Here is a 26,636-nt window from a genome sequence, read left to right as displayed (position 1 = left end):
TATGCGCTTTTGAAGTGCTAGTAATTGTTTATTAATTAAAATAGATAAGTAAGGAAGAAGGACGCGAAGAAAATTACTATTGACTGCAGAAACTGTCCAGAGCAGTCTGCTCACACCTTTACATGTTCGAAAGGTGTGTAGCAACACTTTCTGTACAAAATAGTTTGACTTGCTTAAGATTCATGATATGATCCTTATTCCTGTATCTTCAATATAATTTAAGCGTATAGCGAAATGATAACTCGAGAATTTGAAGTTATTCAGTGGACCTCTTTCGCGTCAACAAAAGTTAAATGCACGCCTCAACGTTAAAAACTGCTTCACGAACGAAAACCCGAGCTGCTGTTTTGGGTGCAGTATATTTTAAAAATTCCTAGCGATGTGCGAGAGTTTCTTGATGGAAGTCAGCACTACCAATGATGCGCGCTACCACGCATAGGGGCAGAAAAGAAACGCCGAGATGGCTGCTGTTTAACACGGTAGTTGTATTATTAAATTTGGTAGCGTTGCTTCAAATAGACGCCTTTCTTTTTCAGACATTTATTATAAAACGTTTTCAAACGTTTGTTTTTTTTCTTTTAAGACATGATTCCTGCAATTTTTCTCGCCACGACAAAATACATTTTTATGACTTAAGTGCTATATATAAAACAAACGTAAGGTGATTGAGAACGCGTAAATGGCAGCGGAAAACAGACAGACGGCCAATGAAGGCTATATCCAGACCACTTTACGGCCACATGCTACGGATGACAACGTCGGGAAGTTTATTAATCGCTGCGTGAGTGCATGTTGCTGGTTTCGCGCCTGTTGTGTTTGGTTACTCATACAGCTTCCTGGTTAAAACTGCAACGAGTCGTAGCTTAGAAAACATTGCTGGTAAAGTGACATGCATAAGAACGACCCAAAAAGTGACGCAGAAAAGAAAATTAAGAGTCGGAGTAATTTAATTCTTGCGTTCCACCTGCCGAAACCGCAATCAACTGCTGCTGTCATCGACGTCGTCTTGCGTAATCGCTAACCCAGTGTGAATAAAGGAATTACGTTGCCCAACGGTGGGCTACAGCTTCAGTCTCACAGAGCCCGATGCTCAAACCACTAGGCCACAAGCACGTGCTAACTTGTATCGCACCAACACCACGTGTAGCTCGTTGAGTCGAAGAGCGCGTACACCCAGTCTTGTTCGACTGAGCTACGGAGAGCACGTGCGTGTACCAGTTTCCGTTAGAAGCACGTGCTCTCGCACGAGAGCTCTGCGAAGTTTGTGCTTCGGGTTGGGGGGGGAGGGAGGCGCTGACTGGCGTTTCTCCGCTACCTCGACCGACGGTTTCGAGGCGTGCTCCTCGCTGATGTCAGCTGCGGTTCTCTTATTAGGGTGCGCCATTTCGTCTTGCCGACTTAGCAAGGTTCTCTCAAATCGATTCCCAAAATAAGCTGGATCTGCAATAATGTTGCTAAGAATTGCAGATATCCAGCTGCTCTGCTAAGCAAATCGCAATAACTCGTAGCAGGAAATCTAGATTTTTTTTGCGATCCTAAGGCAAGGCAGAATCACTTCGTGGCCTTCTTGATACGGTCAGCGTTTATCAGTATACCTTCGCTAATGTAGAGCAATCGAAGTCGTTCGTAGTGTAGTACCAGCTGCGGCTGCAGCACAGAACTATTTAATTAGGCTTGCTGCAATATGACCCTTCAAAACGTAGTGTAATATATGCGCATAAGAAAAACGCTGACGGTGGTGGCTCCACGTATTTCCCGAACAGTTTTGATACCAGAGGGTCGATGTATCGGCTTCGGAAATTGGAAAACCAATTAGTCGAAGACAAAGTGCATACGATGCATACTTAGTTTGTGAGCTATGGAGCTGAAGGAGGCAGGTCGTAACGATTTTACGCGGCAGTGAAGACACCCGTGTAATCAATAAGGAGACTTTGGTAACGGAAGTTTCGGGCTTTAACCTTCGCTGCCAAATGCTGCTAAGAAAAGTATGACCCACCCCACTAATTTTTCTCGTGTTGCCACCTTGTCATAGATTTGTGTTGTAACGTCACAATTTAAACTTATTATCTTTTCATGATTAAAAGGCATCGCTGCGACAGCGGGCGCGGCCAGACGGCTGCGCCTTCTAGCAGTTTCATTTTGTGCAGAATGGACCGGTAACGGCGCATTGAAAAACGCAACGAAAATTCAGTGCCACGCACGTTAGACGCGAGAAATATAATACAAAGCATTGAAAAATTTAGACACAAAGGACAGCTTGATGTAAAAATAGAGAATCCGCGTGCATATTTTTGTGTCATTCCCCACTATATATATATACGCTTGGCTTTTAGCCATTTGTACACCAAATCAGATAAAACATCACTTTCCGCAGTCACGTGCACAGAGAAAGAGTCAAAATACAATAAAGATTAGAGATAATATAGAGATAAGTGCCCATTCATCTGCCTTGATTTGTGTACATTACGGCTTTACACAGTACGCGATCGTTGTACCGGAGGAACTTGCGTTTTTTGCTCAAATTATCTGTCGATGCGACAACTTAAGTCGATATTTCGCTGAATGTTGCATAGTATTTGTTCTTGTACGAAATAAAAACGGCAACCAACCTTAGTAACTGAAAGGTGCATACAAACACTTGTTGTCAGAACTGGAAGATGACCTTAGCTTAGAGAGAAGCTATGCAGTAGTGACCAACAGTGTTTAAGCAATCCCTGTCATCAACAAAAACGTAGTATAGCACGTGTTGACGAAAGGCGGTTCAGTATGCTCGGCGTTTTCTCCATGCGCAGATTGGAGAGGAACGTACTACGTTTCCTGAGCAGATAAGTGCGTTAGTGGAGTGAATGGCTCGTAGCGGAATCCGCTGCGTCATATCTTATCTCTGTGCAGCTGTCTCTGTAATGGTGCCTCACTCTTTGAACAAGCGACTCATCTAGTCGCCCATGCCGAAACAGAACCCATGCCGTACCTGTGTATCTGTGGTAAAGCACAAACTGTCCCTAGGTTGAAGCGTACGTGTACTACCTGTCCTTATGATCCTTTTGGCGTAACAATGTCGATGTTGCCGACATGTTATGATTCACTCTTATCCCATCTTGTTTGGACTTTCCTCAGTCTTTCTATTCGAGGAAATATAAACACCTCAGTTCACTTATTGGTAGTCTAATTGCAGAACATTCACAACTGTATTGTTATTTGTGAAATGCGTTTTTTTTTTATCTGTCAGTGTGCATGCGTGTGATTGTGTAAATTTTTCTTATCTTGTTTTCTTATCTTTTTCGTTTGTTTCTTATCTTGCTTGTCTTATCGTGCTTGGGCATAGTGTCCTCGTTAGTGTAAAATGTAATGAATAAAATAAATATGAGGTAGACTGAAAAATTTCACGATCCTATATATCTAAATTAGACTGGTACTTCGCGCACACCTGCGTGGTAGTTGACCGGTCGAATTAGGCGCTTATTGCGCAGCGCACTTCACGTGCTCTACTCATTACACCTCTAAGCGCAAGGAACATCGGTAATGCCTCGGGCAACTAACTCCCTGGATTCTTTTGGAGTAGTAAAACTTTTATCATCAGAAATTCCGTGCAGCGCGGTGAGCTGTGGCTCTAACGGAAATGACGTTGGAGTGAAGCCTAACCACTGCATCGCTCCGCCACTCATGTTTTATTCTTTAAGAGCGTGTCCCTGACCACCTACCTTATATATAAAAAGATCAACAAACCGCCGCTGAGAAGAAAAAATCTCTAGACGCTGCGTTTTCGGTGGAGTTATGGCGCATGCCTGTAAGAAAAACAAAGAGGGGGGGGGGAGGGGGGGCTAGAATTCAAATTGCTTTCTATTGCCAACTGTACTTTATACCGCAAACGCGAGACGCCTACCTAAGTTCACTGGCAGCTGCAATAAACTGCAAATGCGAGCGAGTTTTCCGAAGCGACGGTCACTCTTTTCTCGAACCCGGTTAAAATGCATGTGGACGTTTTCCGGTTGACAGCTCCGCTCTCCTAGTCGACGACTAGGTTCGCGTAGGAAAAGTTCGCCGAAAAGTTCACGACACCAGCGTTCTTACGCAACCAAGCAGACGTCACGTGGGCGTCCAAGACAACAGCAGCAAAGCCACTTTCTCGCATGAAAAGTGAGTTTCTGATGCCTCACTCCAGGACTGCACGGAAATGGGGCTACGCAACTAAAAAAACCGCACAGGCTTGCTGCCAGAAAAACGGTAACTTCGGCGCCGCTATGAAGTCGAGCGTGCCGTGTGCATTGTTGCGTAACCCGCGAACGCAACGCGCTTTGCGCGCTCGCTTATCGTGACGAGACGGGAAAAAAAAAGGCGGGAAAAGACCACGTGGGATGATATGGCGCGCCGATCGGAAAGCGTACGACACGTGATCTGCCTGCAAGCCTGCGTGAAGCGCTGTTGCTAGCAGGACTTCGTTGAGCTGTGGAACAGTTGTTTCTGGCTGGTTGGAGGCCCGTTGGAGGCGCCGCGAACGGCGTTGCTGATAAGAACGTATGCTACGCTTAGGTTGTGTAAGTAGCATCCGTCTGTTGAAACCCTGTATTTACGACATCTTCCAACGCGGTTGACGTGATAACTAGGCTCGGCAGAATCAACTCGATTTACATTTAGCGGACCCAGGAAAGATTTTACGTAGTGCTTCATTTATTAAAGTCGCGCGCTCTTTCGAGCAGTTGCTTTTGTTACGGCAAATGTGTTGACAACGAATAAAAATTGAAATTATTATTTCTAACCTCCTATGAGAAGTAGCAGTTTCCTTGCGCATCCTGGGCTTTCATCCCATGTTTACTTATTATGGTATTAATCATGTATACTTTGGAACATCCATCCATCCATCCATCCATCCATCCATCCATCCATCCATCCATCCATCCACACATACATCCATCCATCCATCCACACATACACACACACACACACACACACACACATACATACATACATACATACATACATACATACATACATACATACATACATACATACATACATACATACATACATACATACATACATACATACATACATACATACATACATACATACATACATACATACATACATACATACATACATACATACATACATACATACATACATACATACATACATACATACATACATACATACATACATACATACATACATACATACATACATACATACATACATACATACATACATACATACATACATACATACATACATACATACATACATACATACATACATACATACATACATACATACATACATACATACATACATACATACATACATACATACATACATACATACATACATACATACATACATACATACATACATACATACATACATACATACATACATACATACATACATACATACATACATACATACATACATACATACATACATACATACATACATACATACATACATACATACATACATACATACATACATACATACATACATACATACATACATACATACATACATACATACATACATACATACATACATACATACATACATACATACATACACACACACACACACACACACACACACACACACACACACACACACACACACACACACACACACACACACATACATACATACATACATACATACATACATACATACATACATACATACATACATACATACATACATACATACATACATACATACATACATACATACATACATACATACATACATACATACATACATACATACATACATACATACATACATACATACATACATACATACATACATACATGTCAATATGGAAGAATATATTGCCACATTGCTTCTCAGCGGCTTGCTCATTCCACCCGCCCCTCTCGACGTTCGACCATAGTGGGTAGCATGACTGAAAGAGGAACCGCAACAATCGCTTCGTCCAGTTCCGCTCGTTGTCAATTTTTCGGGTGGTCCTAACAAAAATGGTTTTAAAAAGGTTATTGTGCTTTAGTCGGAGATGTTTTGGTACATCTCACGTTTTCGTCCTGCGCGTAGAAACGATGAAGTGGCGATGTATCGCTAGTTCACCAATCGTCATTTATTCGAGCTATTCACACACACACATAAACACGCCCGCGTGCACGCACTGAAATGCACACTCGCGCTCGCACAAAATGCGCACACACACAAATAAAAACTTATAAGAATTTTCACCAATACCCTATGTTTATATCAAGCAAACTTGAATTATAAAAAATTTGGTGCACATGTTTTTTTTTACGAGGACTTTACTTTTTTTTTACAACTCCACTTACGCACACAATCGCTGCGGGTCTTTGTAATTTATAGACAATAAATGTTTTATCTGTCTCGACAGTGATGTTCTGCAGGAAGAACGATTTATGTATTCAATTAGCATTATTAGGATACTTGAAACACTTTCCGGTGACTATGTTTCTATCTTCATCTCTAACCATTTTTCCGCCAACTTCGGACACTGGAAAGACCATGGCCTAACGAATAGAACATCAAGATGCTGTGCTGAGTGAAGCTTGTTCGAAACATACAGTTAGACCAACCCCAGTCACTGAGTATCAATCATCTTGGTAGAGACCTTTACAGTGTTACACAGAACCATTGGCTGGCTGACAAACCAGTCCACAAGAGGTGTATGCAAGGAAAGGTTCGCATAATAATAAAAGAACAGTGATCGAAGTAAGCACCGATTGTGAGTAAGAAAACCGAGCACAGCGATCATTTACGAAATTTTGAAATGCGTCTTTTACAATGTTCAATCCACCAGAACCAGTACGTTGAACCTTTTAAACACATTTGATCCTATGACGGTAGAGCTGCCATAGCTGATCGAAAGACAGCGAAGTGACAACTTAATGCAAAGTAAACTGAATTATTCCTGCAACTTTCGTAGTGGTGATTCCAGTGCACTACATCCTGCAACAGCGGCGCGGAAATTTTCAAGCGCCGCACCCGTGTAATTTGGCAACTCTGAGAACGCCCACAATACAAACTTTACGGCAGGATGGCGCTGTTAGGGCGGTTGGCTTGTGCGGCGAACTACAAACGAACTGAACAAATGAAAGTGAACTAGCGTCTGGGGCAACAGCGAAACGAACGTGCCATAGATTATCGTACATTCGGTTTACCATGCAAGCAAACCCCCAGAAAACGCCATTTAGTAAAGGTGCGATACTTCCTATCTCATGCTAAACAATGTTCCGTTAAGACGTTGTCTAGACAAAAAGAAACGATGCAAATGCGCGGTTTTCCTAAACTGAAACAGTGCAACCATGCCCACGGATTTTGGACCTCGGCACTTGACAATCTGGGGAACTTCACAATAACACTTCATCTGAACTCCCTGAGCAGTTTTTAATTATACGATTACGCAGCCCGACGCGTCGACTACCTGCAGCAAGTGCGTACAAAGAAGTAACCTCTCGGCGGTAATAAAATTCGTTGATGCTTAGCTTCAAGAAATTTTATTACCGTCGAGAAGTTACTTCTTTCTTTTAGCGTGCGAACTTGCTGCATGTAGTCGACGCGTCGGGCTGCGTAAGCGCAGTGTTTTGGTTGGTATGAAAGCATTGCTCTAAAGCAGAACGACATGCCAATTGAGTGCCGTAAACGCATGTCCTGTTATAAATACTGTGTGGTGCAGCGCGAATCGGGACAAGGGACACAGGAAAAAAGCAGGACAAGCGGAAAGCCAACTTGGCCAAACCGTCACTTTTCTAAGTTAGCATGACGGAACCTTCGGATGTTTCAAGCATAAACTTGTTTCAACTCGGCTGAATCATTATTTATGAAAGGGCGGCACGTTGAGTTATCTTGGTGGATTGACGTGAACCTCAACTTATTTCCGACGACGAAATTTTCAAAATTGCCGGCCATCCTATGCCAGGCCTTTGACTATAAGTTTCCTACGTTGACAAGCGCAAGGCTTTCGTGTGAAGAAATGTGACAGCCTGCTGGTTACACTATGTAAATTCACAAGCCGATGACACTGGGCCTCACGACAGAGAGTGTGCCTGAAACTTCGCGGATACTTCGCTGTCCTAAATTTACTGAATGTGAAGGCAAAATTCTTTGCCATATCACCTTCTGGCGCCTTTTAATTCAACCTACTGAAAAATGAAGTTGTAACACAATATCGTTCATTCAGAATGCTGTATGGCATGTAGCTACAGAACAAAGTAGGAGTTTTTAATCGCTCATTGAGTTTTTGTTACGTCTACAGAACTCTGACCCTATGCGAGAACTCTCTTAAATAACGGAAGATATTTCACCGTCAACTATTTGTTCCCTAGCCTACTTGGAAAGCATCTACCGATGCACTTCAAAAATATTCAAGATGTAAAATGCATCACGATTGAAGAAGCCAAGCCACTACGTATCGACATATTGACACTGAAATTAAAGGGACAGCCGTCTGCCTTTCAAGTCGTTTTACTAAACTCCTTTATCTATATCGCAGCTCGCAGTATATGTCCATTAAAAGGTGTTTCAAGTGCTATTCATCGTGTCTCTAGTAATTACATAACTTGGCGCACATAATTGGTCACACATATCGCACGAAGAGCACAACCTAGGTATCGGAGCGCCATGCGGACAACGGGGATGCGGCGAGAAGGCCCGGTTACCGAGGTAACTATCCTCCGAGCAGCTCAAAAATATTTGGCGATGTCTGCACATTTACTAAGTACCTGCGCAGTTTGCATACTGATGGAATGGAAATTTTGATAATGAATTGAATAGGTTCTGGTAAAGGTGTACAGTTACTGCAATGTAGCCTTACGTTTGAGTATCTGTAACACACACAGAAATTTGCATAGACAACGCCAGAGGCAAGGCTCTTCTCCTGCGCAAACGACCCGAACTGATACGCATCATGATTCTTTGGCGCTCGCATAATGACTTCGTGGAAAACGCGACGGTGCCCAAGCGTTCACGTGTCAGCGTATAACGCTGTTTGCACTATTCTTCACGTCATGTTTAAGCCGTGATACTCGAGACTCGAAGATCATTAAGATCACTGAGGAATTCCGAGAAGTCATTATAAAGCAGAAGGCTCGCAGACGTTTCTTTTACCTCGAACTGTGGGCTGAAATTGTCATCCTCTTTCACATAGTTGTGGTGATGCCGTTGTTTCGACAAAGATAAGTTTTGTTTCGAAGAAGCGACGCTTTCAGACCTGCGGCAAGCAAACGCAGTCAGTATTTAGGTATAATGCCATAATCTGCATGACTTGTATTTACAAGACTCATTCTCAAATGTCTTACGAGAAGGCTGCAACAAACAAAAGCACTGCTTTGTGGTATTAAACTTGTATTGTTTCTTTTTGTTCTTATTATGGCGTTTTGCTTCTGTGGAAGAGAGTGTTATGAAGATGAGCGTCCTGTTAATCGTTTGTATGTTACTCTATGTTTTACGTGTTATAAAAAACTCATAACCATGGTACACCCTACACCAAATAATTCTCTTATAAACATACGAGACCATGAAGGTTCTCATGTTGTATTTCTATATTCCTCCGTGTCATTGTACTACTAACACATATGGAAGTTATAGATAATGTGGACTCACACATTATCTATAACACACACACAGCAAATCACACAGCATTCGATGAACTGTACATGATGTCTCAAGGACATGCAGGAATTAGCGTAACTCATTCAACAACGCTCTCTAAGCGTGCTTCATTCTCATCAAGAAGGTCGCGACAGAGTCCTAATGCGCTCGCCTTTCCTTTTTCTTTCTCTAAATATTTTCGGCTTCAGATAGTGAAATGTAGCCAGTTACGTACTCATCTGTGGATACGTCATAGTTGCTTTTTTATTTATTTCTCATAGGTACGCCTGCGTTGTCCTCGTATTGTGCAAACGCGACTTCCATTAAACTGTCTCGTGTAAAGTCGCTCGACAATGTACCCTCTTTTCGCGGTTTGACTGAGCGTGACATTCCGATATCGCTCGTCACTTTTCACAGGAATATGAACTTTCCTTGGATTCGGAAAGCTTATAAGATTTCCTACGTACAAGATTTGTAGGAGGCAGCCAATCGTACACTTTTCGCAATATTTTGCTAATCTATTGCTACCTTTTGTCACTTCATGCCACGCGAAGGCTCCCCCCCCCCACTTTTACACAAGTGAAAGCTTTCGCAGCCAATATAGGCTAGCGTTCTTCCTGATTATAGCTTTTTTTGCCTGCGCATACATTGTTGGCATCATTGTAATTAACGTGAAGGGAGATCGGGGTGTTGCGTTGCGGAGATCGGGGTGTCGCCCCATCATATATCACGTCGGTGGGTCGATTGCTCCCCCATGGCAGCCAGCCAACACCAAGGAGACGTGAACATGGGCAACTGACGCAACCGTTGCAACAAACTCCCAAACGAAACCCTGCAGACCCGTTATTACGGGTGGTCAGTCATCCGCTACAGCTGAACTTGTGCCAAAGAACACGCCTCTTTGAAAATGTTGCGTTGGACAATCGAGCAAAAAAAAAATCGAAGCGCTATCTCCTTCGTGAAAACTTGTGACCGTAATGCACGTTCTCCCAGAGTGCCGTTACCATAGCGGCACAAAGACATGGTCCGTAGAACATGTTTCGATTGGCACTGTTAACTTTGAACACTGCGTACATATGCCCACACGTTTCTGTAACATTTGCGGCCGCAAAGACTTTATCTCTGCGCCAGGGTAGCTCGTGAGGCATGAAATTTCATGCACAGGCAAACGTGTGAGGTTATCGCTGTGAGGATTACCATATCCGATAACGTTGTTCGAGATCGATCTATTGGGCCTGTTACTTATCCCAAACAACTAACTACAAGTAGAACGGGGTGATTTCTTTTAGCGGGCAAGAAGTTTCTCGCAAGCTATTAGAGGAATGTACATCTTCTTTGTCGAGTACTACAAAGTTCTACGTGATGTATTCTAAGGCAACGGGATTTCTCTTACTGATGCACGTGGATTATACCCTGCTAAGTGTAATACGGCACTTAGTCACACACATACAAAACACCAGATAACAAAGGAAACCCCACAGTTGGTCATAGAAGGAAAAACTGTGAGGCAGTAACACCAGCTTACAAGGATTAAACTACGCTAGCCACCTGGGGATAACAAGTTGGCAATTTTATCCGCTGCTTCAAGCAATGCTGCCTCCAATTGCAACACCAACCACAGCACCAGAAATCAAATAAATTCACTCCATGCGATAATACACGCTCCGCTTCTTCTGTTTGCGTGAGCAGTTAATTATGCCACATCATGCCTTGCGAGGTTTAGCAAACCTCTTGCAGAACCACGCCACTCTTTGAATCACCTAAAATATTATACTTATAATGGCCGTCATAAAAGAATAGGTATCGAAATATTAGTGAATCGGCAGGAAACATAAGGTTGCTTGCTATGCTTGCTGAGCCAATGAAGGCTGTGGTCCCTACAAGACCATCTAAACTGTAGAGCCAGAACTGATTTGAGCGTTCACTGGGACTCTTCTCGCATCCGATGCGAACCACGTACGAAATCCCGGACGACCACATGCGTTTTTATACAAGCAAGAATCGGTGTATATATCGCCACAGTGCGAGTCAGACATCATAACAGCGTCGACGATGAAATCCCACGACTTTCGCGAAAGCCAGGATATAACCTTTTGTTGACCTCTCATTGCAGGAACTGGGGCGAATGTATCTGCAAGTTGCCTACAACAAACGATACTTCTGAAACAGAGAACTATGCCGCAATGGTGGGGCAAGCAACTCCTAAGCACCGGTTATTACCCGAGAGCTAAGGTTGTGAAGACCTTTGACTTCCTGTCTTCTGTTTCGGGCACCTCACTCAGGCACACGAGCAGTTCCTTATCTCAGGTTCACTGAGATAATACCGGCTTAGTAAGGACGTGACCTGCTCCAGCAACAAGTGTGACAGCCTTCGTTTCACCGCTTCTTTCGGGCACGTGGGCGGATTACGGACCCGGACAACTAAGTCAATAAAGATCCCCATAGTGAGAGAAAGTAACAACATCACAGCGTTCTTTCTGTATTTCTCTACGTCACGTGTTTACGTCTTTCCTGCGTCTGACGTCCCGCACGGTTGACTGAAGGGGCGAGTGTTTCCGTTGTCTCTTTTTCCGTGTTCCACACGTCTTAAAGGCAGACCTGATCCAGTCATTAAGCCTGGATTACAAGCACGTGTACGGCCCGGCAAAACTTTCTTGCTTTCCTTTAAGGAGCTCGCTCCTAAGAAAATAGAAATTTGGGTCAGCGGCGTACAAGCTCAATAACAGCGATCGCGACGATCATGATGATGATGGCGGCAATATTACGAAGTTCCACACTTAAACGGGCCGATGGCACATACTACCGAGGTCCTTCGTCAAACTTCCTGGTGCATTGAACTATTGGAATATTGTTACACATCAATCAATCACATAGTGGATGTATGTGCTTTAAGCTGGTACACATATAGAGGTTTATTAAATGGTCTCCACTCCACCTGTCGCTGGAGGCTTCAACTGCAAACAGCTCGGTAATGCAGTACGCACAATGCATGACAGAGAAAGTACGTGCGCCGGCTGTTTCTGGTTCTTACTTTTAGTAGTTATTGCTTGCTGACCATCTATCTAATTATTATAACATTCGCTAACTAACCCAGATTACCATCTAACGCAGAGTACGCGTGGTCAATATGGCACGCGAGAGCTTGGCATGATTGCTGAAGCTGGTTGGGTCAGGTGGGGCATATTGAAGAATTGAGACATCTTTAAGATTCAGCTGAAGTCTGACGCCACGCCCTGTGTAGGTGAGCTGGAGGCCAGGACTGACACAGCTAAACACGGGCACTACTCTCAGGATAACAGTAACCATCATATATTTGAGGTAAATTCTAAATTTAGCATTTTGAACCTTCACGTGGACAAAAAAAATCGAGAAGAGATTGTCGCATGAATAAGATAAGGCATTTTGTAAGAGTGTGCCAGCAAACAAAAAGGGTGACCAGGAAGAATTCTGAGGCAGCACACAGAAAAAGGAACGGGAAGGGTGCTGTTGTCGTTTGGTGGTGGCCCCTTGGCCACGCCAAGCTGTATTCTTGCACCTCTCTCACCAGGGTGGCCTTCAACTCTGCATTCTGTGCATGTTGTAAATGAACTTAGCTGGACATCACTTGACTTACCCATGCTCTCTTGCCATACCATTTTTTAATGGTTATGGCTTCTATATGCTGGAATACCCTTAAAAAACACCGTGTACTAACTCGACCTGCGAGCATCTCTTAAGATAAGTCAGCCACTAAATTCCCCTCCCCCGGCATTATTAGTGAACACCAGCTAACTATGTAAAATGCAGAACTGAACGCTAGTATAGGTTGGTGCTTTAAAGATTACAGCTGTTTAAAGATTACAGCTTGGTTACGCAGCACGCATGCTCTGAATATGTTGCGACCTTAATTAATCATTGTTCCAGAAGAAAACACTAATGACAAGGGCTTACACAAAGTGAGTCACTCGCTCAGTTATGGTGAACAAAGGTCGTCAAATGGCGAAAACGGAAGAACAAAAAAGAGCAAATATGAGATACGCGTAAAGTAAGCTAGAAAAGCCGAAATCACACTAGAACTAATTAGGCGCATCTAGAAAGCAAACGCTTCCCACAACCTTTTCTTTCGTTTCTGCAAATAAAAAAGGAACATTTGATTGCTTCCGGGCTGCGTTACGTTGCTTATTCGCTGGTTGCGCTTTACGTACGTGCATTTAACGAGCCCACAACCAGAAACACGAGCACACGATGAGAAATGTGACCGTTCTGCTGCATTTCGAAGCCAAATGTGATTAAACTGGCCAGCTTTTATTGAGAACAAAGTGCCGGATGACGCAAGGTTTGACGTCAGTGCGACGACTACTATATTACGAACGCCTTGCGTCTGTGCTTTTTTGTGTTGCTAAATGTTTCGCCAAAACAGAAGGGAAGAAAGACGCTAGTTACGAAGACAAAGTTACACCTGAGTACATCGCTCCATGCATGCAAGCAGGCGGTGAATGATTCCGCAACGCCTCTGACTCGTCAATATCGATCTGAGGATCAGCTGCCTTCCATTAAGTTGTACTTTTCAGAGTAGACAAATTTGTGTGAACGTAGATTAGGCTGAATGTGCGTGTTTATGCACGGCTATGTAGCCGTGAGTTCTTTTGTAGAAAATGTTGTCCTGCCCTGCGATAATTTAATTCTCTCCTTCTTGCACGGTATGCCGTAATCGCTATACTACAGACCGGTTCTCCATGGAGAGCCACGACTCATCGATTCTTGGAGAGGAAAGCAAACAAGCGGTCCTTTTCGCAAAGCATGTCACCTTTTAGTTCATCATCCAGAATCCTTATTCTTATGCTGATACCTAACAGGCTTATTCTCATCCCTCACACCTAACATGTTGTCTCTGTCTTTAAACTATGAATTGGTCTTTCAAATTGGATGATAGATCATACTTTGATGCTAACAGCATTGGCGCGCAACGCCTGAAGGTGTTTCGTTTTATAAAATTACAAACTGCAACAGCCAGATCTCATAACTCATTGCCTTTGCTATAGAAATATTGCGTTGTAGTTGCATTGCTGACAGTATTAAGGAACTCCATTGTAATTTCAACAGTTTTATTTTATGCCTATGAACCCATCATAGGCATTCATTTGCTTTCACAATGCCATTCGCCAATCGAAGAAAGAACACGCCGGCGCTACGACTATGCAAAGGAAAGGCTTAACCAAAAAGGTACTAAAGCATTTGTGCCGAAGGCTCCTGGGCCACAAGCATGCAGTATAAGCGTCTAGACTCCCATCAAAGCTGTGCTTCCATGGCCATTTTGTTAGTCTATAAATTAACACGTCTCTTGTACTGGCATGTATTTGTAATTGTAGGCTTAACGAAAAAAGTCTAACGTGAGTAAGCAGTGAACCCAGCGAAGATAAAAACCATGCGAGCGTTGTCCTATGAATGATGTCGTCAAGATGATCACGTGGCACGAAAGAAGAAAGTAGTTTCAGAGACACTACATTAGTAGTGTAACTCCTCCCTGTAGGTCTTCACCAAAAACTTTCCCAGCTAATAATAATATAATATATGGGGTTTTACGTGCCAAAACCACTTTCTGATTATGAGGCACGCCGTAGTGGGGGACTCCGGAAATTTTGACCACCTGGGGTTCTTTAACGTGCACCTAAATCTAAGTACGTTTCCCAGCTATGTTTACGTCGGAGATCAGACCACGTTCTTGCGCGCCGTCAGGGCCAAAATGCTGTTTTCATCCACAAGCACATGGCGTCCCGCTTTAACACAAGCCTTCACTGTAGCCGCAGTTAAAGCGCCACGCTTAACAAATCATTCCCTCTTAGCGTCTTTCAAGAGCTCAGCAACTTCGAAGAGGTAATCATTGTTGATTATGGCGGCAATTTTCTTTTTTGAGCAATGCTACCAACTTACTTTTTCCCTAAATATGCCTATTATTCTTTTTTCGGTGTGGTTTATTTTTTTATTGTTTCGCTGCATTACTGTGAATAACGGCTGTTCAAACAATGCTGAATTTTGGCAAACGCTTGTTTATTGCGCGCTTCTTATAAGACATCTAACTTGATAATGGGCTTAACCTGGAGAGTGGGAATTGCAGATAAATATTTGTGCGAACAAAAGTCACTTGGAAGACAGCGCTCGTTCTTGTCGCCTTTTTGGTTGTTGTTGTCCTCAAGTGAACGAATTTCACAGCAGGTTGGCTATGTATTCTTGCAAGCAAACCAGGATCTCATCTGGTTAACCTCCCTGCCTTTCCCATTCCATTCGTTTCTCTCTCTCTCTCCAAGACATATTCTTGTTAAAAAATACCCGAGTTTATGTTATGAGTTCTCGCCTAAGTAACTTCTCATAATAGGTAAATTATCATGTTACTGAAGAGCATGGCGATGATGGTGATGACGTTGATAAAAAACTGCAACACTAATTTCTTGCCAATACTGAGTTCATTTTAACTCGTTTTCTAATTATGTGCACCTGCACACTGAAATTTACACTTTACCTATCCGGAAAAGCCTTGGAGCGACACTGAACAGACCTTCTTCGTTGAACTACTCGGTAAAGGCCGCCGTACGCGCCAATGCACCTCCAGCACTGAGTAATGAAAATGTCCTGCGCCCAAAGACGGCTGGAAATCAATTCTTCATTGAGAAAAGTTTAGAGTTAGAGAGAAGCTTACATGCAGCGGGAGATCGCACGGCCAAATTATTGGGGAACACAGCTACCCATCCATAAATGCGCACTGATAGTTAGTCGGCCGCGAATGTAATTGCGACGTCAGCCGTCATATTGAATGGCGGTTTGGTCTCCGCGTGGTTAGAGACCACAGCTTTGCGCCATATGTTGTGCGTCTGCGAATTGTGCGAGCCACTGCACACTGCGGTTCAGCTTAACTATCGACAAACTTTCAACCCGACAACTACGTACCAGGCGAACTGCTTGCCCAGAAAAAGTGAAAACAAAATTGTTGTACACGAGTTTTCATTGGGGGTGGGTTTCGAGTTTAATTTTCGAAGTCCGCAAAGTTACGCCAAGGTTGTTTGAGCATGTGAAAAGTGGTACTCCTCTGCGTGGTTAATTACGGCTTTCCTACCAGCTTACGGCTTGCAGGGCAAACTTTCTACACCCCCCTCGGCTTGACGCCATGGCGGATGAATAGAAACCGGGCTAAGAATCGAGTACTTCCAAAACGAAGTTTGCCAGACTGCCGTGTAAATCACTGAGCACGGACAGTCAAACTGAAGAACCTTGTGTGAATTTTTACCAACAGATTTGAAGCAGTACATTTTGCCCCCCCCTCCCCACACACACACACAAACCCGCTCTCTCTAGGGCAACCGACGTTAGTTGACACTTTCATTTGGCGCCGCCTTTATCAGGAGGCAAAATAGACTAGCTAGGGCTTTTGCAAACATTCTTCAAAAGCCTCAGGGAAATACATTTCCAAGTTAAATAGCCTCACGCTGCCTGAAAAATTTTCAGAACCCTTAGGCTAGGCTTGAAATTGTTCAGACAACTTTCTGCAGCAGTCAAAACTGGCGAGACTGGAGTCGCTGAAAAAGTCACTCATCTGAAAACAATGTTGTCGGTCTCGGCTGTTCCAAGTTTCTTGCTGCTTGTGCACGGCGTCTAAAGGTAAAGCTGTAACACAGTGTGTATGTGTACAGCAGAAAGTTTGCCCTCAGGGAAAGGTCACATACGTGCCAGTCGTCTTGCGTTGCAATGGAAACACCAGTGGCACGCGGGGAAAAATGGATCGTGTGAGGCCCGGCAGCATGCGCACCTACAGACGCTATAGTACCCGTGTTGTCCAAGTCTATTTTCCTTCGTTGGTCGGACACTGTTTGATTACAGCGGTGCTAACCCACCAGCCTCCTCAGCGCTCCGTTTTGATCAGCCATAGATGTCATACCGATTAACTACAGTAGCTCAGAAAGCTCGGACACGCTGATATTTTCCACTAAATCAGTTTATGAACGCTAGACCTAGAACGCTGGACCTAGAACGCTAGAACGCTAGGGCTCAGGAGCGCGTTGGGGATCAAAGCACTTTTCTGGTGGACATCAATGCTCATCCGAATGCATAACAGTGATTACTCTTATTCAGTACATGCCCTTAGTTCATTCTGCACGATACTAGAAAACAGATGATAGCGATAGTGGTGACGATGAGACGATGATGAGCGATAATCTGACATTGATTACGAGAGAGAAATGCAGGGATTCGTCTGATCCAAGGATGATATAATTATTTGCGATAGACATTAGTCGTGTCGGAAGGGGATATAGATTGAGCATTAAATCTCCTAAAATAGGTGGACAGAAATATATATATATATATATATATATATATATATATATATATATATATATATATATATATATATATATATATATATATATATATATACCCACCAAAGCACCTGCCGTGTGCCTGTCAGCAGAAAGCGATGGCGACAGAGGCAAGACCAATACGAATCTGCATACAACTCTGCCGTAATCAACAGGCGACACAGAAATGGCCTTCGTACATGAAATCCTGATATTGTTGTGTGCTCAGAGAAAGTAACGAAGGTTCCACGGCTACTTTCTTGAATCTTTTGTTTCGCGAGCATGCCCGCAGTCAGAGAAAACTCGCAGGGAAGTTGCATCTCGCCGAATCATGCCCTTTAGAATGTTGTACTAAGCAGCTCTATATAAAGCCTCCTAATGAAGAAGCTTGCTTCTTCATTACGAGGCACAGTGCAGAATCCTGATTGTGAGTGAGTGAGTGAGTGAGTGAGTGAGTGAGTGAGTGAGTGAGTGAGTGAGTGAGTGAGTGAGTGAGTGAGTGAGTGAGTGAGTGAGTGAGTGAGTGAGTGAGTGAGTGAGTGAGTGAGTGAGTGAGTGAGTGAGTGAGTGAGTGAGTGAGTGAGTGAGTGAGTGAGTGAGTGAGTGAGTGAGTGAGTGAGTGAGTGAGTGAGTGTGAGTGAGTGAGTGAGTGAGTGAGTGAGTGAGTGAGTGAGTGAGTGAGTGAGTGAGTGAGTGAGTGAGTGAGTGAGTGAGTGAGTGAGTGAGTGAGTGAGTGAGTGAGTGAGTGAGTGAGTGAGTGAGTGAGTGAGTGAAAAGTTGGAAATAGACTAGCCTAGACATAAACCGATTGGAAGAGATTCTGGCGTTTTACGAGGAATCATTGGACTTGTCAGGAAAAATGCTAGTGGAGTCTGGCACCGTCAATCAAGTACACCATACTGCGTGACTTGGTAAGGATCCATGCAAAGATCAGAAACGAATTCTTGAATTACGAACATACTTCAGTCACTTTTGACACTTGCTACCGCACTGTGAGAGCCAAAAATTGTGTGAGTGGCCACAAATGCTTCTTGTGGAGGTAACTGTTTGTGCCATAGTGAGCTTCATACTTCAAGCAATTTTCTACCTTCCGAGTTGTATGTTTGCGCTGATTGCCCGAATAAACGTGCACAAACAAGGAGGGCAGGAGTTCACAAACTAAACTTACGCGTGGCATAGGCAGCTCCTTCCACAAAGTTGGCGGTCATAACTTTATTGCTTTTAAACTATACCAGAACCTCGGACAAATTGTCAGCTATAGCAAACACGCATAACAACCTAGCTAGCCCTCATGACGAGTTTGCTCCGCAACAAACATCGACAACACCTTAAGTGGGCAAATTACTTTCGAAAACAAATGTATGAGTGCACTCAGTATCTTAGCTCAAGACAAGAGATTACAAACTGCATTCTCAGTTCAATTGTTACACCTATAAGTTTATTTTTTTCTTTGTCATCTGTCATTGGAAGTGTCCGCTATCAGCAGCATTACACCTTTCAGATGGAGTAGCGATGATGTGCGTGCTCGTTATGAGCACATCAGCGTTGCTACTGAGGTCCGGTGTGTATGCCCTCATGCGTTCACTAAATGTCAAGCTGACGTCATTTACTGTTTAGCTGGCATTTACTAATGGCGGCGGCTCGCTGTGGGCCTAATCTTGTTCACTATCGATATGCAACACTTGCGAACGCCACTGCACTGTGAAATAACTTGCACCCTTATATGAGTATAAAGGTGTAATTCGGTCTATAACCCAAAGCCCTACATTCACAAAGAGTGTGACTGTGTGAGTTACACACCGATATGCACCTTTTCTCGCTTTTAAGGGTGTAAATTATTTTCCGTTGTAGCGGCGCTCATCGCACCAGTATTCTGAGGCACCTGGTTACGACAGCGTTTGTCGGCGTTCTGCACCATGCTATGCCACCTCCACTAATTGCTATAGAGAACACAGCGGGAAAGGCTTGAGTGCAACTCAAATTTTCATATTGTTTCCATGTTTTCGGGTGAAGCTCTCACTTTTCTTGTTTCTTTTTTTTTGGAAGCCTGAATTTGGTGTAACGACGATCCCTGGTTGGCGCTAGCTATCACTCCCAGAATTTGATCTAGTACACATAAATGCCCAAAATGGTGCACAAATTGATGGCCGTCACCGTAGCACAAATGGTATCGAAACGCACACCGAGTGCTGAGGTTGTGAGTTCGTCTCCCACAGGCGACAAGTTATGTTTTCGTCCATTTTAATTTTACCTTTTCTTGAGCATTTTTTAACATTTCTTCTTTCACCGCTGCTAATTACCCCCTAATTTGTTTGGATTCATTGCCTGTAGGCTTTTGTGCTCGTGATTAACAAAAACGGAGTCTCCACTGTTTCTCTTCTTCTCGTTCACACACAGCTACGTGGTATTTCAGCCACGTGTAGCGAGTGTCCAAATAAATCCATTAGGTGCGATGTTCAATTAGTGTCTGCGTGAGCGCTGTGTGCGAGCATTACCGAACTGCAAAGTTTGACAGACTGTTCACAGGGTGAAACATTCCACCAGGCGCACACAGTAAGACTTCGCAATCCGGCAATGATAGAGCAAAACGACAAAAAAAAATATCGTTATTTCTTTAGATTCCTTTCAGATCTCCAGTGTCACGACCTCATTACTCAAGTGCAAACAAGGACCCCTCGACCTTTTGCTATCGGCACGTTACCGAGGTCTCGGATGAAACGGTGGAACGTGAGATAAAGGCTGTCTGGAAGACACACTCCATTCGTTGCCTAATGAAACAAAGAATGAGGTCGACCTGACTTTGTCTTGGTCTGTCAGACTGCGTTGTGTTGACTCGAAGAATGTGACCTTTGCGGCAACTCCCCCAATTCTTCTTATTTTTTTCTTCGTACAGACGTCCTGGCGTTCAACTTGACTTTTTATTCATCTAATACGGTTTTGCGCTCAGAGCCTTGTTTAACAGCACTGCAATTTCGATTCCTTCTATCTGCGTCTATCAGACAAAACTGTCATTTCGCCACACAGGAGACAGTGTACACTCATTCATTCGTCTTCGAGTGCTCCTGATAAGATCTGATTGCATTGCCTCTTCAAGTAGTGAGTTTGTTGTTTGCGCTATGTACAAGATAATGTCTACGCTACCAAAAAAAGTTTGATTCTTTATGCACATAAGGTAGATTTAGTCAAATTGGAAAAACTTTCCAAGTCTGTTTCTAACGCTGCCACCCTGGATACCAGTATATTGTATTATCTTCGATCACAAAAGAGTTCTCTGCGCTAAGTTTGTGTAATTGATAAGCGTGTACGATCGATGTAAGTGTGATCATGCGGGAAAAAAACAATGATCTAGTTTAACGTTCGCTATCAACACCAATGATATGCTGCTCTTGGCAGGAACCTTCCATTGAAGATTTTGCGTACTTACTAGGCACAATAAGTAAAATTTTTCAACTGCAGAATGTGGTTCGCATTGCAATTCGTACATAGCGAGTCGGGCTGCCAACAAACAGGAGCAGGCTTGTCAGTGTATTACTTAGGACTCAAGCAAAAGCCTTGTGACTCGCAGACTGCAGAGTGCTTGAGTAGTTTCAGATCAAAGTCAGTACAGATCGAGTTCAGTGAGGATGTAAAGTTGAAGTGTGAATGTGGCATTGCTTGAACCGCGCTGCGCTTCTCTAGGAAAGAAATTATGTGGAATGTGCATGGCTTTTGCGCACCATCTCCTGTCTAAAGCAGTCGCTCAGTGACAAGAAGGTTTCATAGACATGGCGTCTCAGTGTAACCTACCTCAGCGATGCGTCAAAAGGTGCAGCACCGTAAAGAGTTTGACAAAACCGTGATTGCTGGTTATGGGAGGAAAAGCGCGGGACATTGTATTGCGATGTGAATTATATGGACACTTCAGGCACATATTTATGTCGGCGTCGGCGTGATGTTCCACACAAACCATAGGGCGATAACACTGTCGCCACACGCCGTATGCTGTATGTGCGAAAGCGCGCAAGGGGAGCCGACGATCGCAGCTCAATCTGTCACGTGTGAGGGAGGAATGCTGAGAGGAAACGCGCCGTCTTCTGTCGCGCGAAAGGCCGCGGGGCGATGGGAAGGAGGAACGGGACTGGCGTTGCTTTCCGGAAGCAACTGCTTATTTAGTGACCGCGCGCAAGGCGAACCGACAATCTAGGCTCAATCTGGAGCGTGTAAGGGAAGAATCCTGAGAGGAAACACACCGTCTTCTGTCGCACGAAAGGCCGTGCGGCGATGGGAGGAGTAACGGGAGTGGCGTTGTTTTTTTGGCAGCAACGGCTTATTTCGTGACCGCGCGCAAGGCGAACCCACAATCAGGGCTCAGTCTGGTGCATGCAAGGGAGGTAGCTGAGAGGAAACGCGCCGTCTTGTGTCGCGCAAAAGGCCGTGGGACGATGGGAAGGAGGAAGGGGGTTGGCGTTGTTTTCCGGAAGCAACTGCTTATTTAGTGACCGCGCGCAAGGAGACCCGACAATCGAGGCTCAATCGCGCGCGCGCAAGGGAGGAAAACGGGGCGGCCGTGAGGGAGGGAGGGAGGGAAGGGGGTGGCGTTCTACACCGGCAGCAACTGCGTACTTTGCGCTGCCGCGCGTGGTTGCCCACGGCCTATCTTGAAAGTGATCTGCAGGCGTCTCATACCTTCGTGCGTGCTGTGTTCTCGCCGCTCAGTTTACGTTGAAGCGATAGGCAGCACGAAGGTCACTTCGCTCGCTGACGCTGCCGCACTTCCTCACGTCACCGTATTCACAGCGACCGTCTGCGGTCATCAAGTGTGCTGTGTGCGCTAATACCATGCTTTTCAATTTAGTTACTAAGCGAATGTTTACAAGTTTATACGGTACCGCGTGTGGTTGCGCACGGCCTATCTTGAAAGTGATCTGCAGACGTCTCATACCTTTGTGCGTCCTGTGTTCTCGCCGCTCCATTTACATTGAAGTTATAGACAGCACGAAGGTCACTTCGCTCGCTGCCGCTGCCGCGCTTCCTCACGTCACCATTTTTACAGTGAGCGTCTGCGGTCATCAAGTGTGCTGTGTGCGCTAATACCATGCTGTTTAATTTAGTTACTAAGCGAATGTTTGCAAGTCTAAAAGGGCGAACAAATTACTATCCTTACTTCGTATAGCTGTCTACTAATTTGTTATCGCAATCGATGCTTCGCCTTTCGTGCGATATTGCAACTTCGTTTTAATTTTCTTTCTTTTAATTTACAGCTTGTGTGGCCATGTATTTTGACATTTCACGCTTAACGGTGGACGCCCATGCTTCCTTCGATTTCCACTTTTCTTTTTCTATCTACCAGATGGAGCTACAGCATTTAATGGGGGTATTTGGTGGGTTATGACGAAAATTCTGACGAAGGCTTCCAAATTCTTCGAAGTTGCATTGCATGGATCAAAGCAAACGGCGGGAGTATTTATTACCCCTGGCACACCGTTCAATTTGTCAGTTGAAATTTCAAACGCGCGAAGGCAAATCTTTATAGTTTAAAAAGTGTTCGGCAAAACATGATTGCAGCCATGGTTCGAGCCTCCCGTTGAAGAGAGGCGGCTCAGAGTTTCTTAGGTGTTGCGTAACACTTTCTTGTTTGCAGAGAGGAAAAATGTATGAAAAGAGGTAAGCGGAGCGCCTGCAGAGGTATCAGTTTGCCGAGAAGACGCCAAACTGTGCGGACGATGTATCCGTTCAGCCTCAATCGCGGTCGTCGCGAAAGTTAAGGGCCCTCAAGTTTGCCGGTATAGATAGCGTTCATTAATACGCTCTAAAGAAATGACTCTCCAAAGCAAGTACTCAAGTTGGAAGAAATCTCGAAAGCTCGCATATGGAGGGCTTTCCTTCATCACTTGCCGCGGTAATTACTTTGACGCAAAATTTTTTCAAAGTACATCCGACATTCTGTCTCGTGTCGTCTCACCTGTTGGAAAAAATAACGAGTTATGACCTCGTCTTCGAAGAAACTGTTATGTGACCGTTCCTTTCGTTCGAAGTATAGAGGATACCCTTCACCTCAGAAAGCATATGCGCGCTTAAAAGTGAAATGTAAGCGCGTAGCTTTTAATGAGGCCATGCGCAGGACGACCAGCGAGGAAAGCTGGAGTAAGCACTAGTCGAAGCTCGACATAACGACCGTGAACCAAGTATCGTATATCACGAAATAAATTTAAAACTTGATGGATGTCGTTTATTTTAATTGCAGTTTTACTACTTTATAACGTAACTTGCTTCATCCGGCGCGGAATAAGCTATAGCGAAAACAAAAACTTGCAACTTGATTTAAAAGTGAGAAGCGATAGAAAGAAAGACAGCAGACTTCAGTGGTTGCTTTGGCTCTGAATAATTCACTGCGACAACAGCATTCTTCCACCATGAATACCCGCCGTGGTTCTTCGGTGGCTATGGTGTTAGGCTGCTGAGCACGAGTTCGCGGGATCGAATCTCCGCCACGGCGGCCGCATTTCGATGGGCGTGAAATACGAAAATACCCGTGTACTTTTATTTAGGTGCACGTTAAAGAACCTCAGGTGGTCGAAATTTCCGGAGTCCTCCACTACGGCGTGCCTCATAATCAGAAAGTGGTTTTGGCACGTAAAACCCCATAATTCTTTTTCCACCATGAAGGCCATTATGTTATTTGTGCTTGTCTGCTTTTTCCTCAAAGGATTCCACTCACCCATGATGCGGAAGTTGCCACAAGAAAAGTTGCCTGGAGTTGTAGGACGGTTGGTTCTGGGACGACTTGCGATCGCATAACAATGTAATTATTGAAAGTGAGGATGAAAACGTTGTAAATGGAATGTTATATTTAGGCGATAATTATAAGTTTTATGACATCACGAAAAGAAAAGTGTAGAGTAGTTAAATAAGTTGTGACTTTTATAATTTGCGGTGCATGCAACTTTCCTTCTACGACACAGTAGTGCATGTTTTTTTTTAGTTTGAAATATGCACGTTGAAAGACCTCCTACTGCTGCTCTTGGTGAGGGGTACTCGCAAACGCAAACGAGAAACCAAGTCGATTTCTCCGTCTCGACTCTTTTTAAAGGTTCCACCATGTGGCTAATGAACTCGTTGGCTGAAACTACTACATCGACTGAAGTCAAATGCAAAATGACGCATTGCAACCTACGACATTTCAGATATTTTTATTCCTGTACATTTGCCGTGCTCAGCACTGTGTCTGTGAATCATGTGAACTACTGTGTCAACTACGTGGCGTTGTCCATAAGACTTCGCCATTTACGTCGACGCTATCGATACTTTCGACTTTGTTTTCCACAAACCACGTCACTCTCGGCGCATATACCCTATTGTCAGCATGTGCTACGTTTGGGGCTTATCGTCGGCATTGTCATGTACGCCTCTCTAGAGCCGCCGACGTTGTTTTCACGAGCACACAACACACCGCCACCTTGCGGAAAGCTATTTCTACGTGATGCACATATTGTAATACTTGTCAACTAAAGTATGATTTTTTTTAATTCTTGTAGCTTTCAAAACATATACACAGACGCCACTGAACCAGTATGTCTGTGGAGCAAAAAGCTTTGCACTAATGGACCAGCACTGTATTGCGTGATAGCTGGGTGTTTAGCGAGCTTGGCTTCCAGATGTGCATCGCTCAATTGATATGGATTCAAGTCCCGATGGAGGTAGTTGCGACAAAACATTTTCTTTTTTTTTTCACACCGTGGTATCGGAGAAGCTGGAGATCACATCCCGGCCACGGCGGCCGCATTTCGATGCGGGCTTAATGCGAAAACACCCGTGTTCTTAGATTTAGGTGCACGTTAAAGAACCCCAGGTGGTCGAAATTTCTGGAGTCCCCCACTACGGCGTGCCTCATAATCAGGAAGTGGTTTCGGCATGTGAAACCACATATTTAATTGAAGCTGGGGATCACAAGGTGTCCTAACGGCAACACAAAAATATTACTTGCGGGTTCGGTAACGAAAACGGTCTTCGTTGGCGTAACGGAAAGGACGGACGGTCGGACGGACGAACAAGGCAAGCCTAACTTCTAGCGCTTAACTACTTTCACAGTAAATCATTTAAGCAGGTGCCATGCACTATGGGAATTGGTCTAAGAAATCTTCGTGAACCAGTAAGGCATAATAGCGCGGTTACAAAACGTGCTCTGTGCATTTCCGTCACGAATAAAACGAACTATTATTCAGAGACAAAAAAAAAACGCGCAGAATCATACCCCACGACCTGACATATGGCTTCAAGGCTCCTGTATCGCCTTGGCACAGCCGTTATGAGCAGTTGATGAAGAATGTGCACATTCCAATAACGCATACGAAGTCTCTTCAACATGTCTCTTGAAGCACATAACCACAGGCACATACACACTGGCCCACATTCAGTGGCATAAATTTTTTACTAGGCAGCACAGCAGCTTGCAGCAACACGTCTGTTCGCACAAAGGCCCAGTGTCACGTGTCTGGTCAGCAAGACGACAACCAGCGCATCCCTAATGGGCCAAGGTAACGCGCCTCCCAGTTTTTATTGTGCGAGATAGGCCGACGTCCCTTCAAAGTGGGCGAAGTAGTTGAAGAACACTATCACTTTAAAAACACACTATGACTGTCCCGAGTCTAAACTGCAGAGGGAAATCAGATGCAGTAGCATTTGGCCAATCATGCTGTACACTCTCCGCGTTTGTGACTTAAGCAGCCAGGATCTACCAGCGCAAAACAGAAACACTCA

The sequence above is a fragment of the Dermacentor albipictus genome, chromosome 8 (assembly GCF_038994185.2).
Source record: "Dermacentor albipictus isolate Rhodes 1998 colony chromosome 8, USDA_Dalb.pri_finalv2, whole genome shotgun sequence".
Classification (NCBI taxonomy): Eukaryota; Metazoa; Arthropoda; class Arachnida; order Ixodida; family Ixodidae; genus Dermacentor; species Dermacentor albipictus.
The sequence above is the reverse complement of the archived record's forward strand: the minus strand, read 5'-3'. Positions refer to the sequence as shown.